Here is a 14,989-nt window from a genome sequence, read left to right on the forward strand (position 1 = left end):
TAGATATTTACAAATAAGGAAAGATATCTAATCTCTCTTTTAATCCTTTGTAGAAAATTTATAAAAGGAAAGATCTTAAAATTAAAAACTCTCTTTTAAAACCATGTGGATAAAAACATAAAAGGAAAGATTTTATCAAAATTTTATTTTTAATAAAATCCCTCTTCCCTTTCACACTTGGCTGACCCCTTGCTTGGGCACCAAGCAAGCCTTGGCTGGCCCTAGCCTTAGCTCCAAGCTTGGCTTGGCCGGCCCCTTGCTTGGGCTCCAAGCGAGGATAGGGGCCGACCCCTAGCATGGGCTAAGAGGCTAGGCTTTGGGTGGATATAAGGCTTTATATAAGAGTCTACAATAGGGACCGAGAGGAGAAATTGGTTATGGTCTCTCGATGAACTTGAGCTTCCCGTGTTCGCTCCGAACACCCAACTCAAGTTCATCAATAATAACTCATACCACTAAAGAGCTATCATTGAACTACCGCATCAATCCAAAATTATATTTTGGGCTCTTTCTTATCATGAGTGTGTTAGTCTCCCTGTGTTTAAGATATCAAATGTCAATTAATTAAATGAGTTACTGACAGTCACATAATTAACGTCTAGCTCCAAAAGTAGTACCATTCAACCTTATTGTCATGTCGGACTAAGTTCACCTACAGGGTTTATATGACAATCCTTATGAGCTCCTCTTGGGGACATCATCAGCCTAGATCGCTAGGACACAATTTCCTTCTATAATTAACAACACACACTATAAATAATATTATTTTTCAACTTATCGGTTCTATTGATTTATCGAACTAAATCTCACCCCACTGATAAATTAAAAAAATGAATACTAAATATATGTGCTTGTTATTATATCAGGATTAAGAGCACATATTTCCATAATAACAGAGGTCTTGTTCTTTTATGTAGTCAGTATAAAAAGAAACTACCTCAAATGGTCCTGCTCAATACACTCAGATTGTACTAGTGTAATTTTATAGTCAAGATAAACTAATACCAAATTACACTACGACTATTTCAATGGTTTGTTCCTATCGATCTTAGTCGTGAGCTACTATTTATAACTTATAAGAAACTGATAACATGATTTTCTGTGTGTGACACCACAAATCATGTTATTTACAATATAAATTAATTGAACAACTACACTTATCAAATAAATGTAGATATTTGACCAATGTAATTTTTTATTTCAATATAAATGTTTATAAAAAGATAGACTTTTAATATATACTCTAATAGTTTTACCATTAATGTGTTTGTGTGTGTCTCTCTCTCTCTATTTCAACTCCTGTAGTGAATGGGGAGGCAGCCTTGCTGCGAGAAGGTAGGGCTGAAGAAGTGGCCATGGACTACGGAGGAGGACAAGGACAAGAAGTTGGTCAACTTCATCCTCACCAACAGCCAATGCTGCTGAAGAGCTGTGCCAAAATTTGCAGGTCACCAACTTTCTCCTTTTTATGTTTTTTAAGGGCATGGCGCCATTGCTCCTAATCATCATGTCGAAAAATTGTGGTTGCAGGGCTGTTGAGGTGCAGGAAGAGTTGTAGGCTGAGATGGGTGAATTACTTGAGGCCTGATCTGAAGAGGGGATTGCTGTCGAAAGAGGAAGAGAAGATGGTGATCGATCTCCATTCGCAGCTCAGAAACAACTTTCTTCTTCTTCTTCTTTATCTTCTTCTTCTTGAAGCTTCAATTTGTTGATGTCAAACTAAACTTGATGATCTTGCAGTTGGTCCAAGATTACGTCGTACCTTCTGGTTAGAACCGACAACAAGATCAAGAACTACTGGAACACTCACATCAAGAAGAAACTGAGGAAGATGGGCATTGGCCCCGTGACTCGCAAGCCATTGCCTTCAGTACCGCCCGACGAGCCTTCGCAGCAGCAATAGCATCAAGCTGTTGATGCAATAGATCGTGGTGATTCCTAGAAGCAGGAAGATGAGATCGAGATCACCACGAGGAAGGACACAAATCCTGTGGCTACTTTTAAGGAAGAAAAAAAGAACACAAAATCCCATGTTATTTTAAGGAGGAAATCACTATAAGATCCATTCTATGATAGAAATTTGAAGGCGATCTCAGAGTTTCTCTGGCTACTTTTATTGCAGGGAAGCACAAAAATCACAACTTTCAATCTTCTACGGAGGAAAGGTGCTGGTGTTCGACAATTTCCCAGCTGAAAAAGCTAAGAATCTAATGAAGCTAGCAAGCAAGGGGAGCTCCACTACTAATAGCTTGACCTGTGTACCCCCTTCCCTCCTTACTGAAGCCATGACAAGCTCAGGATCATTATCTTATCAAAAAACTCAACCTTGGTTCCTAAAGCTGCTAGCAATTCCGTGGTTCCCCAACTTAAACCAGCATAACCTAATCTTTCTAGTAGTGACACCAAACCAAGATTTTATTGGAATCTCATGCAAGATGATAGTATACTTAATATGATTAGTTACTGATCTCTATGTTCTATTGTTGAATTGCAGATCTTCCTATTGCTAGAAAGGTTTCGGTCCAACGATTCCTCGAGAAAAGAAAGGATCGGTAAGTAATCCTTGTCTGCAAAAGCACAAGAAGTGGTTGATTATTTTAGCTAGTTTAATCAGTTTAACCCAAAATTTTCAGGACAGAGTTACTTAGCTATGATGATTGCAGTTCCTGCCCTCGCCATGTTCTCCTATTTTGCATTGCATGCTATTTTTGCAGATGCGGGAAGAGAAGTATTATTCATACTCTACCTTCTCATTTCTTCTTTAATGCCATAACACATCCTGTCTTTGTAGATTATACTAAATGCATGAAAGACGAATTAAAAATAAAGCGGCAAAAACTTACAGCGATCTCCCGCAGATCCGCAATTGGTAATGGCGAAACTCGTTATCGGAAGAGCGATCACAGGATCGGAAAGCCCTCCGCAATTTCACAAACCAAATCCCGCCGTCTTGGATGTTCTCATCTCCAACACACCCTGATTCTCCCCTCTAATCCTTGGACGCATCCCCTTTATATAGGGAAATAAACCAGGGGCATAATGGACCTTTTCCATTATAAGTAGTGGGGAACATGGGCCACGTTTCCCACTATCCCCATTTCCAACATCTCCCACTCGTCCAAGGAAAGTCATTAAGACTAGTTCATTCAGGTAAGTCACAAAGACTTAATAAGTCACATAGACTATTAGAGAGTTTGGTCACATAGACCATATGAGAACATCCAATCCATACTTAGAGAAAATGGTTCGTGCGACAGCAAGCACACTGAGCGATAGTTGCTAAGAAGATTGTTATACCTTGACTTAGCCGCTCATTGAGCAATCAATGCTAATAAAGTTGTTACACTTTGCTTAGCTGCTCAAATAAATTAGAGGCACACTCTTCATGGCACATAGTCACTTTCCTGGTGACACATAGCCTTTATCCAGAATCCATCCAAAATTTAAGTGACACACGGCCATTATCTTGAAAATATCCATGTCTTGCTATTTACCCAGATTAAATAATTTTCATTTACATCGATATGAACATCTCTAATCCCTTATAATGACCATTATGTCATGAGCATGTTCCATATCCAATATTCACATTCATTTCCGTACATAACAGAAATGGGTCGACCAGTGAATAACAACAAAAGATGTAAATATATTTAATCTTCCTTTTTAGCTAGAATCAATTCATTTTAATCAGTCGCTTTCCTAGTTATGCTCCATAGACCGAATCATCCATAGCCATAGGATACACACTAAAGTAGCAGACACTGATTAAAACTTCAAGTAAACAACTAAATAGTCACTAAGGCAAAAATTGAGATTAACATATAATCTCAAAGGTCTCACATAGTAGAGAAACAGGGATTCTTTCTCCTATTACCTTTATTGTCGCAATAGCACATGTGGTATGAATCACATGCTACGATGTTATTCTCTTTACTAAAAAGAGCGCATGTTGTCTTCAAATTTAACATCGTACAGATTTTGATCTAGACATACTTAACGTCTAATCCGGAATTCAACATATGAATTCTAATCTGGCCTTCAACAGGTTCAGTAAATGGTGGGTTTATTTACTTAGATCATTATTTACACATAAATGATCTCATCTTGACACAATTATCAAGGCGACCTTAACTTATGAATCTGTCTCTAATTTCATAATTTCAACTACGCAAGCTGTTTCATAAGTAACGGTCTTACCCCTATTTGTACTTAACAAACAGAGATGATTGTCCATGTGAGTGGACCAATCTCCACCTGCCAACATGCTCACCGAGATCTTATATGAATGTAAAAAATACAACATATACACTGAATAAATGATAAAAAATTACACAATCATAACACAAACTCTGATTGTTATTTCAATATTGTTATATTCTACGAAGTCTCAAAGACTTTACATGTTCTTTAAATGACTCTTTTGTCATTGGCTTAGTAAAAAGATCTGCAAGCATAACACGTGTAGGGACATACTCAAGAATGACTTTTCTTTTAGCCACAATATCCCTTACAAAATTGTATTTAATTTCTATATGCTTGCCTTTGCTATGATATTTGGGATCCTTGGAAAAAGCTATTGCAGCTTGATTGTCACAGTAGACAGTTACTGGACTCCCACTATCCGCAGTAATTTTCAGATGCTTCAGAAACCTTCTCAACCAGACTACTTCTTGCACAGCTGCTGAACATGCCACATATTCAGCTTCCATAGTCGACAAAGCTACACAAGCTTGTTTCTTGATGTTCCAGGAGATGGCGCCACCATTCAGCAAGAATGCATAGCCTGATGTGGATTTTCTATCATCCAGGTCTCCAGCCCAATCTGCATCTGAATAACCTTTCAGACTCATATATGATCCTTGAAAACAGAGATAATAATCTGTTGTCGCCTTCAAATATCTGAATATCCTTTTTACTGCCTTCCAGTGTCTCGGTCCTGGGTTTGACTGGAACCGACTGACCAAGACCACAACATAGCTGATATCGGGACGTGTACACAACGTAGTGTACATCAAACTACCAATAGCACTGGCATATGGTTTTTTATTCATCTCAGCTATTTCCTCTGGAGTTTTAGGACACATACTCTTGCTCAACACAGTACCTTTCACAATAGGTGTATGTTCTATGTTGCAATTAGACATGCTGAAATGATGTAACATCGTATTTATATAAGACTCTTGTGACCGACCCAAAAGTCTTTTATGACGATCTCTTATGATCTTCACTCCTAAGATGTATTCAGCTTCTCCCATATCTGTTGTATCAAACTGTGATGACAGTCACTTCTTGACTTCATTCACATATCCTATGTCATTTCCAGCTATCAGCATATCATCAACATATAATGATAAAATGACATACTTTCCTTTTTCCCTTTTCAGGAAAACACAATGATCCTCATTGATCATCTCGAAACCATAAGATAAAATGACTTCGTTAAATCTTATGTTCCATTGTCTTGACGCTTGCTTTAGCCCATATATAGACTTTCTAAGTCTACATACTTTTTGCTCTTGGCCTTCAGCAATGAAACCTTCTGGTTAAACCATATAGATTTCTTCGTCAAGATCACCATTAAGGAAAGCAGTTTTTACATCCATTTGATGTAATTCCAAGTCATAATGTGCCACAAAGGCCAAAATAACTCTTATTGATACAAATTTCACTACAAGAGAAAATGTCTCTTCAAAGTCAATACCCTCCATTTGGGTATATCCTTTTGCAACTAAATGAGCTTTGTATCTGTTAATCGATCCATCTGCTTTCCTCTTTATTTTGAGAACCCACTTATTCCCAATAGCCCTTCGGCCCAGAGGAAGATCGACTAAGTCCCAAACATGATTTTGAATCATGGACTCCATCTCTTCAACCATTGCAGCGTTCCATTTTTCTCTAACTCTACATCCCAATGCTTCCTCAATGAATTGAGGTTCGTCATCGTCAATTGGAAGTGTTACCAATGCCTCATCCTCGATATCAAACCTCTTCTTAGGTTTGATCTTACGAACACTTCTCCGTAAGTTGGGTTGTTGAGAAATCAACTTATGACTCGGCATATCACTCCCACTCGGTTGACTAGACTCAGGTATCCCTTTTGACACCTCTCTTGCTGATAATATCTCATCCTCATCAAATAGAGGAACATTTTTATCAACATCACCTCTAATTGGGAACTCTGCTTCGAGAAAAGTCGTATCTCTCGAGTCTATTTCAGAGATGGTTCCATCTAGTTGCTCACCTACGAAAACATAACCTTTGGAGGTCTCATGATATCTTATAAAGATATATTTCTTACCCCTAAGCCCTAGTTTTCCATACTTGTGAGAACTATCATGAACATAAACAGCTGACCCCCAGGGTCTCAGATTACTCAAATCTGGTTTTCTGCCTGTCCAACGTTCATATGGGGTAGATGGAACTGACTTTGAAGGTACTTTGTTAAGTATATAGGCTGTAGTTAATAATGCATCTCCCCAATAGGAGATTGGCAAATTAGCTTGCGCCATCATAGACCTAACCATTTCAAGAAGAGTCCTGCTACCCCATTTTGCTGTGGAGTTCCAGGGATTGTCAGCTATCTAATAATCCCTCTATCATTACATATTATCTTGAACATATCAGACAAATACTCCCCTCCACGGTCAGTGCGTAAAGCCTTAACTTTAGGTTTCATTTGATTCTCAACTTCGTTCATATAACGAATGAAGCAATCTAATGCTTCAGATTTGTGATAAATCAAATACACATGACCGAACCTAGAGAAATCATCAATAAATGTAATGAAATAGGAAGCTCCATGTCTATCATTCACATTCATTAGACCACAAATGTCTGAATGAATTAACTGCAATGTTGATTCAGATCTAATAGCCTTACCAAATGGTTTCCTAGTTGATTTTCCAGCAAGATAATGCTCACATATAGACAATTGAATCTTAGCTCGAGTGCCTAATAGACCCTCTCTAGCTAACCGATTCATACGTTCTTGTCCTATGTGTCTTAATCTAGTATGCCAAACCTCATCAATTATATCTACATCACTAGTTAAAGTAATGTTTGAAAAACAACCATCAATAGCATAATTGACATCTGGTTCTATATCAAGAACCATAAAACCATTTGTTAAAAAACCATATCCGATTGACACTGAGTCAATCTTAAGTTCAACAGACCGGCTGTAAAAATTAATACAATACCCTAAATCAAGAAGACACGTAACGGAAACAAGATTCCGTCAAATTTCAGGAGCATACAGGACATCATGTAGAAATAAAACTCTACCACCATGTAGGTTGAGTTTGCAAGTGCCGACTCCTTTGACTTCAACTCTTGCATTATTTCCTACATAGATCCACTTGTTGCCAGCTGGTACCTAACGGTACTCAACAAATGTAACTCGTTCCCGAGCTACATGGTTGGTTGCTCCCGAATCTATAATCCACAAAGGATAAGAATCAGCTAACAACACTGAACTAGCAACAAAATGCTCTTGAAAAGAAGACACACTTGGATTTACCTTTTTCGGCTCAGTGCACTCCCGAGCAAAGTGGCCCTTTTTGCCACAGTTAAAACAAGTCAACTTGCTTTTAGGTTTCTTTCCAGTCTTCTTGACTATCTTCTTGATTGGGCCCTGTCCCACAACAGCAGCTTCCCTCTTCTTTCCCTTCCCTTTCTTGAACCATTTCTTCTTGTTGGATCCATATGATCCAGCAGAACCTACAGCCACATAGGCTTGTCCAGAAATCCTTGCGGATTCAACTCTCTCCGCCTCCAATTCTACATGGCGTGAGACATCAGTGAAAGTCTTAATACTCTCACTGTGAGTTAAGGTCTGCTTCATGGTCTCCCAAGAATCTGGAAGTGAACGAATAACTGCTTGAACCTGTTGTTCATCAGACAACTCATGACCAACAGTTTTAAGCTCCCGAATCATGTTCGAATCTCCCTGAGGTGTTGAACCATTGATACATTTGGACGCTTTTTGTAGCTGTCAAACTTGATTGTCAGCTGGCGAAGCTTGCTCAGACTTACTCCACTATATTTTTCTTTAAGGGAAACCTAGACTTCATGTGAGCAGTAAGATATGACTCATATTCAAAAGCTAGGTCGTCTACCATTGAACTAATCAATATACCCTTTGCAGTGGAGTCCTTTTTCTTCCATGCCTTATAGGCATCAAGATCTCGTCTGTGTTGTGCAGTGGGACCATCTACAGGTACTTCCATAACCTGATTTACAGCTTCTAGAACTTCTTGTTCCTCAAGTACATACTGTATCCTGAGGTGCCAGATCTTATAGTTATCCCCATTAAGTTTTTCACCTTTGTTGAGTTCAGCTATTATGTTTTTGGGTGCCATAATCTATCATAAATAAACACATTATTTAGTATTCAGTGTATATCATATGTATGCAATTTATGATTGACTTAATATCACTTTGAGTTAGTTTACAAAATCAAGTGTTTTCACTCATCATCCGTATGACCAATTAAATTAATATTCATCAATTCTATTACATACATCCCAACAAATGAACTAATCATTTATAATATCATTAAATGAACTAATCATTTAATATATCATGTTTTTTTAATTAAATGAACTAATCATTTAATACATCATGAACTAATCATGCATCATGTCAAGCAAACAACATAAATAAATGAACACATCATTAACATAAAATTATGCTGCATATTGTTAACATATAACTTACTGACATGAATGAAATGGACTAACTATTGTTCATACAAAACGACAACAATAAAAATAACAGAACTCTAATAAACTAGATAGGCAACTACCACTCCCACTAGAACAGACACTAGTGTAGTGGCCAAAATAATCCCTCTCAGCCTGGACTCATTTGGAGTAATCCCAGGTATGACAGCTTCAAGATTTTCAATTGGATCCACAATTGGATCCTCTTCTGGTTCCTCCTCGATCATTTCCGGGTCCTCTTCGAACTCTTCCGGATCCTCTTCAGTCATATGATGAAGCAACTCCTCACATAGTACAGAATATATGACGCGTCCTTGATGACGCCCCCAAATATAGTCCGCTATCATCCTAGGATTTTCTGGCAATGATTGCATCAAAGCCCAAATCCTATAACTGTCCAGGACTGGAAACTCTTCTCGCTCAAGTTTCCAAAACAGATCATCAAGCCGTCCAATGTGTCCATCGACTCCATAAGCAGAGTTGTACTCTATCTCCTGAATCTCCTCCCTGAGCTGATTTCGTCGCACTTCGCGACGAGTCAATGTGGTAATCGTCCGTGCCATCTGAAAAATTGAAAATAAATAAGTCAGTACAAAACCGACTAACCAATACAAAACCAGCTTATTTCAATTTATACAGACATAGTACCAACATAATAAATCAAGAAAAACAAATATTCTCGATTTTCAGGAGTTTAAGTCGACAATTAGAACTACTCTAATTGGTCAGACCCATTGGATCGGTTGATTAGGGATCCAGATCCTAAGCTCAGTCCATTGTCCTTAATTAGAACTAATCTAATTGGACAGGGATTTTTGTACCTATGTTCTGTTACTTTTTCTCTAAGTCCATTTCTACCAATTTCAGACTTATTGATCAAACTCAGGTCCGTTTGATCAAACTAATGCCCATTGGTTTAAGTTCGACCAATTAGAACAAATCTAATTGTTTTGATCAAATTTGACCTAATAGAACAAATCTGATCATTTGATCATATTTGGTCCAAGTCCAATTAATTAACCCAAATTGATTTCGGGTTTGGATCAAATTGGTTCGGTTAAACCAACTAATGACTTAAACCTGAACCGGATCTAAGTGGACCAAAATTACTCTTGATCATTTATCATTAATGATGAAATTAATTGAACTCAATTTTCAATTAATTAACGAGCGAACAAAATTAATGTTACAGTAGGCATTATTTGGCAAAAGATATATTTTAATTAAAAAACATAAATATATTATGTTTCTTAATTATAAATGCATGCAGATTTATAATGAAACGTTACTATTTTTTTTAAAATGTATTTTACTCTTCACAGCATGCATTAAACGGATAAAAATTCAGTTTATACCGTGAACTCTAAAAATTATCTTCTGCAACTCCACGTTCTATACCGCCTCCGCTCATTTCTTCGCCATGAACCCACGCCGCACACCATCTCACAGCGACAAACGCTGGTTGCCACACACCGCCTCCCCTTTTTGTGCAGAAATTACAAGAGGCAACCTCGAGTACGCTGCCGGCATTTTCTTCATCATGATCTGTTCGCCGCCCACCACTTCACTGCCTCACCCATGACGAACGCAGGTAGTCAGTCTCTGCTTGCGCAGAAATTATGAGAGGCAGCAACCATGAGCACTCCGTCGACCAACCAAGACGTCATCATAGGCCACAGAATGCCTTCACCGGTATATCTTTGCGGCCCGAGCCCTGCTCTGATGGAAATCGCTATACTGTCGCGATTTTTTAAACTTGGTACAGTACATTGTTGAGCAGCGACGTTAACGCCGATGGTGACTCTTACCAGCGACCCTGTCGCCGGTGAGCGACGTTATATGCTACGACACATTAGTCGTGTAAAAAATAGTGACGAGAAATGGAAAATCGAGAAAACATCCGATCAATGATTTTATAATTCATCTCTAAGCATTTAGAAATAACTACGCGCTCTGATACCAATGTAGATTATACTAAATGCATGAAAGACGAATTAAAAATAAAGCGGTAAAAACTTACAGCGATCTCCTGCAGATCCACAATCGGCAATGGCGAAACTCGCTATTGGAAGAGCGATCATAGGATCAGAAAGCTCTCCGCAATTTCAAAAACCAAATCCCGCTGCCTTGGATGTTCTCCTCTTCCTCTCGTCTCCAACACACCCTGATTCTCCCCTCTGATCCTTGGACACATCCCCTTTATATAGGGAAATAAACCAGGAACATAATGGACCTTTTCCATTATAAATAGTGGAAAATATGGGCCACGTTCCTCACTATCTCCATTTCCAACCGTCTTTTTCTTTTCTTGATAAAAATAAAATCTAAAAGATTTGGACACTCCAGAACTAATTATGTTCACTACTCTGATGTTTTCAGGATGCTAATAAGATCTCTCCTTTCATCTTGATTAGATTGTTTTCTGTTCTTACACGTTGACTTTTTCTTCTATCTGTGTTATATACATTTGTCCATCTTTTTTCCTATGTCTTAGGTAAGTCAGCAGCGTACCAAGACTAGATGCATGATTTTTCTTAGTATTTTAAACATCAGCTGAGTTTAGATAATGGAAAGCACTTTGTTGAATCACAATTTTCATCCATTCATAAGAGATAATCATATTCCAATGAGTGGACTGGTTGAACTCAAAACCTTATTGCTTATGGTAGTATTTTTCAACTACTCGACCATTGAATTAAACTCTAAGAGATTTTCTGTTGGTATCCCAAGGTTCTTTTATGTGATCAAATAAGTTAAGTTAGATCTTATTTTGTTTAACCTTCTGTCTAAGTGTGCAGGGTCATAGGGGTACAAGAAGTTGAGCAAAAGACGAAGCAGCGAGAAGGACGGCATGGGAGAGTGCCGACGGGTTTGGTGCATCCGAGGGATGAGGTGCTACGGAAGAGTACGCGGGCAGATGAGAAGAAGGCGTGAGGCGTTTCCGAGGGACGAGAAGCCGGAGCTAAAGGTTGCTCGAGAAGGCTAAAAGTTGGGTTTGGGTGAGCCTTATTCCGGATGGACGAAATCACCCAAGAGAGCGGAGCCGGAGCGGAAGTCCCAAACCGAGGCGAGCAGCACCATAGCAGAGGGCCCGGACCAGAAAAAGTCAGCCTTATTGACTTTTAGGGTTCGGGGGCCCAGACCCATTCCGGGCGCCCGGAACCTATTTTTATCGACATCCGACGTGGATGTTGACCGTTGTGTCGGGGATAGAATTCTATCTCACTCCAAGAGCCTAGAACCCTTTCAGGCGCGCCGACCAGGACTATAAATACAGCCTTGGTCCAGAAGCTAAAAATCAACAAGCAATTCTTGATACAACACTTGTGAGCTTTTATGTTTTGTTTAGCTTCTTCCTTTCTGAGCTTTCATTGATGTAAAGAGGATTCTCCGCCAGAAGGAGAAATTAGTGCATATCATTTCCTTGGATTAACAACCTCTTCAGTTGTAACCAAGTAAAACTCTCTGAGTCTCTGTCTTTCAATTTCTTTTTGTTGGTGCGGGAAGCATCCGACGATCGAACCTGTGTTTTGATAATGACAAAGGGTTCAAAGTTAAGTTGTTTTGTGATCTAACAGTTTGAATGAGCTTGCAGGAAAGTCCTAAGTGTACTTAGGCAAAAGTCCTAGCTGCGGTTAGGCAGGTGGAAAACCCTAGGGGGTGGAAACCCTAGGTCATAGGGGACGGTAACCCTATGAGGAAAGTCTTGGCGGGTCGAGGACTACAGGAAAAAGTCCTAGGGGTGGTAACCCTAGGTGGAAAGTCCTGGTGTCGCGAACCAGGTGGAAGACTGGACGGGTCGGGGAGCGGGCGTCCAGCAGAAAGTCCGGAAGAATCGAGTGTCGAGAAAAAGTCCAGTCGATCTGGAGGATCATGCTGGCATTAGGTAAATCTCCTGAGTGGAGTAGGTGAGGGTGTGTTCCCCGCAGAGGGAACAATAGGTGTCGGGTCAATCTAGGGTTTCCGGACAGTCCGGAGACTGTCAATATTTTATTTATGACTATTATGTGCTAACTTTGTTTTGCAGGGTATGTGTTTGGGACTAACACATTTTGCAGGAACAAAGGAACAAGTCACACCTCGGATGAACAGTGTCCGAGGTACCTCCATGGAGCTTAGAGGCGCCTCGGATGCAGAGTGTGAGCTGGCTGCGAAGAGGAGCTGAAGGCGCCTTGGACCAGAGCTTGGAGGTGCCTTGGAGTGGCCATGGAGGCGCCTCAAGCAGGATAAGAGACGAACTTTTCAGCACTGATCCACGCGGCTGACTTGGTGTGTTGGAGGCGCCTTAGATGGTGTTGAAGGCGCCTCCAGCAGTGCATAAAAGGGGGTCTCGAGGCAGCAGCAAGAACACAACTTTCTAAGCCATCTTTGTGCAACAAGCCGCTCAAGAAACGACCCGACAAAGCTACAACTCGAAGCCGACAACCCGAAACTCTGAATCTGCTATTTCCTTTTGTTGTTGGTAAATTTAACATCTTTTATTGTACATAATTTGTAACACCTTTCGAGCTTATAGTTGTTGCCCACCGGAAGCGATCAACGATCGCGGGCCTTGGAGTAAGAGTCGTCACAGGCTCCGAACCAAGTAAACCTTTGGTGTCTTTCTGTGTTTGTTGTCTTTTACTTTATTCCGCTGATTTAACTCGATAGTTTTACGAATCTGAAATGCGAATTAGCCACGAGCGTTATTCACCCCCCCTCTAGCGTTTCTCGATCCAACAATTGGTATCAGAGCGGGGTCGCTTCGTAAGGTCTTCATGCTTAAATGTTGCTTGAATAACCCATAATCATGTTTGTATGTTTCGTCCAAGGTTTAGAAATTAGGTTAGGAGATCATTTATGCTTGCTAAGAGTCTCACTTGCTATGCTATATATGGTGTGATCTTAGTTAAAGTTTCATGCTTAGATGTTGCTTGAAAAACCTAGAACCATAGCTTGTAAGTTTCGGCCAAATTAAGAAAGCTAGGGTTTATGTTATGCGCACTTCATGCCATCATGTTATGACTTTCTATGATATGCTATGTGTTAGGTGCACTTATGCCATCATGTTATGATTCCTATGATATGCTATATGTTGTGTGCACTTCATGCCATCATGTTATGATTCCTATGATATGCTATATGTTATGTGCACTTCATGCCATCATGTTATGATTCCTATGATATGTTATATGTCATGTGCACTTCATGCCATCATGTTATGACTCTACATGCTATGCTATATGCTATGTGCACCTTATGACATCATGTTATGGTTATACAAGGCTTATGTAAGATGAAAGACCTAAGAGATGCTTCCCTTAAGTTGGGATTAAGAGCACTCTTCATGATAGCCTAAGAGATGCTTCCCTTAAGTTGGGACTAAGAGCACTCTTCATGATATGACAAGAAACATAATATGCTATGATATGACAATAAACATGATATGCTATGCTATGACAAGAAACATGTATGCTATTTTACTTTTGTATGGCTTGTACCAGGGATGGGCTCCTAAGTTGCCCCTAGGTCGATGGTCTATGAAACGAGCCTAGTAAAAGGGATGAGCTCCTAAGTTGCCCCTAGGTCGATGGTCAATGAAACGGGCCTAGTTCCTAGTAGGTTCAAGATTTACTACCTTGGATCTACTTAGGATGTGCGCATTCATGTATGTATGTGGTACAAAGCCGGGCCCTCATGTTGAGATTATGTTTAAGTACTTATATGATATATGTTTTCAAAAGAACATCTCGCATATATTCATTTCATGCTACATGATACATGTTTTCAAAAGAACATCTTGCATCTACATATCTCATGCTATATGATTTCTTATGCTTTAGGTAGATGCTCTCTTGAGATGTTTCATGCTATATATGCTTATACTTCCATATGCTATGATTTATGCTCTTTTGAGATAGGTTTATGATGCCTAGATGAACATGCTATTACCTTATGCTTATGCTCTCACATATTATGTTATGATTGGATTAAGTGAGTATGCCACTACTTTATGCTAGCATGTAAATGTTCAAGTTATAGGTTGAATAAATGAATATGTCACTACTATATATTTAATTCATGATTCATGGTTTTTGTGAGTAGGAAAGGATCTTACTAAGCTTATGTGCTTATAGTTTAATTTCCCTTATACTGCAGAGAAGGGAAAAGAATGGATAAACTAAAGGGAGCAGCAGGAAGGCCAAAGATGTGTGTGGAAGTGGCATGGTGGATGAAGATCTGTTTTGTGTCTAAAATTATATATGTTTTAAAATATGCATGTG

General features: G+C 39.3%; 1 pseudogene; it reads left to right on the forward strand.

Annotated features, from left to right (window-relative positions):
- The first annotated feature begins 1,308 nt into the window (after positions 1-1,308).
- LOC121990833 lies at positions 1,309-1,903 on the forward strand (annotated as a pseudogene).
- The last annotated feature ends 13,086 nt before the right edge of the window (positions 1,904-14,989 follow it).

This window comes from Zingiber officinale, chromosome 6B (genome assembly GCF_018446385.1).
Source record: "Zingiber officinale cultivar Zhangliang chromosome 6B, Zo_v1.1, whole genome shotgun sequence".
NCBI lineage: Eukaryota > Viridiplantae > Streptophyta > Magnoliopsida > Zingiberales > Zingiberaceae > Zingiber > Zingiber officinale.